The 4,264-nt window shown below is 43.2% G+C and overlaps 1 pseudogene; it reads right to left on the reverse strand.

The window, feature by feature from the left end:
* Positions 1–993: 993 nt before the first annotated feature.
* On the reverse strand, positions 994–2,771 carry LOC144790837 (uncharacterized; annotated as a pseudogene).
* Positions 2,772–4,264: the final 1,493 nt, after the last annotated feature.

Below are 4,264 nucleotides of genomic sequence, written 5' to 3' on the forward strand. Positions count from 1 at the left end.
AAAACGGGGACAATTCGATGAATTAACGTGCACAATGTAAAACGTTGGCAACATAGGCCTAATACTCATTGCTTTCACGAGGACTGGATAACTGGCATACTAACGTTGGACACAACTGTAATTGCATCTTTATTCGGGCAAGGGAACATATGCATATTAATCATGCACATATTACATATAATGGGGAACACGTAGGGACACATGACAAGGCAAAATTCAATTTTCCTCAGTTCTCTTTGTCAGTTTATCTACAGAGGCCTGTAACATGCATATCTTCGTTCTCAGACACCTAATACCTCTTGTGATATGATTCATTTACTTCAGGGTGATGCTCTTTATCTCTGCAAGGGGATATAATTGCAGAGGCATTGTTTGCTTTTTCTGTGTTAGGATTAGGGCTGGGCGTAGTTTGCGAAGTAGAGCTACGCGAAGCTCCGCAAAGTGCACTTCGCACTACGCGGGCTACGCGTAGCACTATGTAAACTGCGTAGAAGCCTGTTCGCACTGTGCAAGATGCCGTTTTCAATGATTGCACAGTGCGGACAAGCATCCGGCACTGTGCAATCATTGAAAACGGCATCTTGCACAGTGCGAGCTGAAGTGTTCTGCCATTCGAGTAGATTTTTACTCGAGCGGCAACTTTTTCAACGTGGACTGGTAGTTTCTCATCGCGAGCGGTCGTGAGCATACGCGACCACTCGCAATGAGAAACCTGACCTCCCCACGTTGAGAATCTCACCGGGAGGGTTATTTTCCACGCTCACGATCGACAATTTAATGTTGCTGATCGCGAACGAGGAAAAAGTCTCACCGGGATGTCATTTTGCTTGCTTGCGGTGGCCAACTTGACGTTGAGGACCGCGAGCAAGCAAAAAATGACCGCGGCACTATGCTACGCGTGTTTGCACTGTGCTACGTGCAATTCGCATAGTGTGAAGTAGCAGAAATTTCGCAAACTACATGAGCATAGCGTAGTGCTTTGCCAATGGTTAGTTAGGATCTCTTATCCAAAGAAAGAACATGTTGCTCTAAGTACATCCATAGGGTCTGCCTCTTTCTTCGACGAGTATGAATTCTGATATGTCGATTCAGATTATCTGTCCGACTGAATCTTTTGTGACAGAAAGTGCATTATGTGGTCTTTCACCTGTGTGTGTTCTATAATGCTTCTTTAGATTGGACTTCTTAAGGAACCTCTTTTCACACTCTGTGCACTCATAGAGCACTGCTCCAGAATATGCCATCATGTGTCTAGCAAGCTCTCTCTTCTAAAGATAGCTTCTATCGAAATCAGTACCCCCCCCCCTGTGCATCATTTGATTATATTGTGCATTTGAAAGGAAAGTAGCAGTGAATTTCTCAAACAGCTCTCCAGTTATTCATTAGATCTGGGACTTTCCGGGAGTGAAGGCCGATGTTCTGAGATACTGAAAACACTTTTACTCACAGAGGCTTTACCTCTCCTTGTTTCCAGTAAAGTTTCTTGACTGCTGTCGACTTCTAGGGTTTGGCCCATGATGAAAGTTTTGAAACGCCTTGGAGTTTTTCTCCCACATTGAACTTTCATTGGTTGCCTTTCCTGTGGCACTTTGTTTGAATACTGCAACCTCTATTGGCTGGTATATGCTTACATCACTGTTAGCTAATCTTTCAATTATTTCAGTCGTCTTCACCCATGGAATTGACCTCTTTGCCTTCATCTGCTGTAACTACTAAAACTGTAGGGACAACCACAGAGCCTCTTTTGGGTTTAGGGCCGACTTCTTGCCTAGGATGGTCCCTTGAACACACAGTTTGTTGGCCTTCTCTTCTCCAACTCAGGTCATTACGGCCATATAGAAATCTTAATGGATGTAGGTTACTCTCTTCTTGCTGAGAGTCATGATGGTTCATGGGATACAGCTCTAGCTCTTCTTCTGGTGCCAAGAAGGCAGCCAAGATAATGGGAGAACATGAACTGCAAGTGTTTCAGACTTCAGCATCTTTTGGGACCTGCATGTCGCTCCAACAGGACTTTTCCTCGTGTGTGATTCTCAATGATATTCCAGGACTGACAGTTGGGTGAGAAGAGCCAATCCCCTCATTTATGTTTGTTCTCCTGGCTTCGAAGGTTTCCTGTACATACACATCGCTCCACTTGTAGATCCTGAGTAAAGAATCAGGATCTAAAATTAATAGCTGAGTACGATCAAGACCTGGTGAATTTCTTTCATGATCTTGTAAAAATCCTTGTGAAATGAGAAATAGGCAGCAACATTGCGGAATTTAACCTGCTCCTCGTCTGATTGTCTGTGAGTTCAAACTTCATTAAGAACTTTGTAGTGGGCTTGTCTACCTTGCGCGCTCTGCACGCGACGCCTGAGGCATAGGTCTCGTGCTGCCCGCTGGCACGCGAGAGGTGGTGAAAGTTGGTGGCGTTGGACACGGCCATTTTATGTGTACTTGGCGAGTGTTATGACGTGCTGGTGGGAACTGTTAATAAACATTACTCTTGTTAACTTCAACTGTGCCTTCGAGTTATTACACTCGATTTTGGCGACGAGGCACTACAGTTCCCACAAAGAACCCGTGACAGTGAGAAACGTTAGCAAGAAATATTACCTCGTAAACGACGTGAGGACTGCGCTGGCTTCGGATCTTAGTGAAGCGGAGGACAGGAGAAAGAGTCGTTCAGGCGTGCGAACTGTGAAGTATTCAGATTCGTATCGTGAAGAAGTGTGTGCTGAAGGTTGGCATAGCAGAAGAATAACGTCAGGTCTGTAGCTACGCATTGCCGCTGCGAAGAAGAAAGCTAAGGTGAGGAGAACTGCGACGCGCTTGGGGAAACGTGTTACTAGCGTGAATAGACCCCGCCTTCCTCATTAAACTTCGCCGATCAGGCAAGCACTGAACACCACTCTCGGTTCTTAAAGGAGAAGGAACTAGTTCTCTGATGTTTATGTTTGCCAATGTTTATACCCTTAACCAAAGACTTTAGGTGAAGGACTCGCTCAAGAGCGAAATCGCTGGAGCACAAACCCATTAAATAGTGTCAGAAAGAGATACAGCACGTCAGTACTTATTATAAAACGTAACAATAACACTTAGATGTTTACAACTGAAGTGACGTGGGGAAGATGATAAACCTTTCAAGCACGTTCTGTGAACATATGTACTAGGGAACAAGTGAAGGATTTACTCCCTGTTTTGTGAGGAAACCACTGGAGATTTGCGAATATACCTATTTACTGATAGGAAGTTGAGAAAAAAAAAACGTTCTGTCGGAATGATATAAAATTCTGTCTCATATATTAAATTAATTAAACCAGTGAGTACATGAAGCAGTCAATCCATCCTCCGCCTCCTTTTCTAGATACACCTGGGGAACCACCAGTACCATGGAGAAAATGGTTTGATGCATTCGAGAATTGTTTGGGGGCAATTGGTGCGCACAGGTTCAGAACAGAAAGAAAAAGGTTTTTACTACTTCACTCGTTGGGGTTTGAAGGAAGAGAAACTCTCAAACATCTACCTGATGTGGTAGAGGAAGTTGGTGAAGAAACAGATGAATACCAAAACACGATGAAAAAGTTGAAAATAAGATATGATAAGCAACCCAGTGTCGTTGTATTAAGACACAAATTCTTCAAAAGAGTGCAAAAGATAGAGGAAGATGTTGATACGTACATTACCGCCTTGAGGAAGATGGTGGCAGAATGCGAATTTGAACATTTCAGTGAACAATTGGTACGTGACCAATTCATAAGTAAATGCCTTGACAAAACCATCAGACAAAAGCTGCTGTCCTTGGAAAATCCTTCTCTAGATGAATCCATCCGTATAGCTAAGAGCATTGAAACTTCACAATCCTCTATCAAAGAGCTAGAAAGTAAAAACGCAGAAGTGGTTACACCTGTGCGCATAAAAAATAACATGAAGAGAAAAGATTATCAGCAAAATCTTTTTTCAAAAGAACAGACATCTGCTACAGGTGTGGATATCCTTCCCACGCAAAAAGCGGAAGACCATGTCCTGCAAGGAATGCTACATGCCGTAAATGTGGGAAAATAGGGCATTTTGACAAAGTATGTCAAACTCATAAAAAAATACAAGCCAAGTCGCATGTGGAAAGGACTCAAGTGGAAGTGACAGTGAAGACACTCTCAGTGAACTAAAAGACATGATAATGGTGGTCAATGAAGGAAACATAAAAAGTGGTGATCCTAATGACTGTGTAGATCCCTATGTGATCATTGAAGTAGGTGAAAAGAAATTGAGACTTCTG

Source organism: Lissotriton helveticus, chromosome 11, assembly GCF_964261635.1.
Source record: "Lissotriton helveticus chromosome 11, aLisHel1.1, whole genome shotgun sequence".
Taxonomy (NCBI): domain Eukaryota; kingdom Metazoa; phylum Chordata; class Amphibia; order Caudata; family Salamandridae; genus Lissotriton; species Lissotriton helveticus.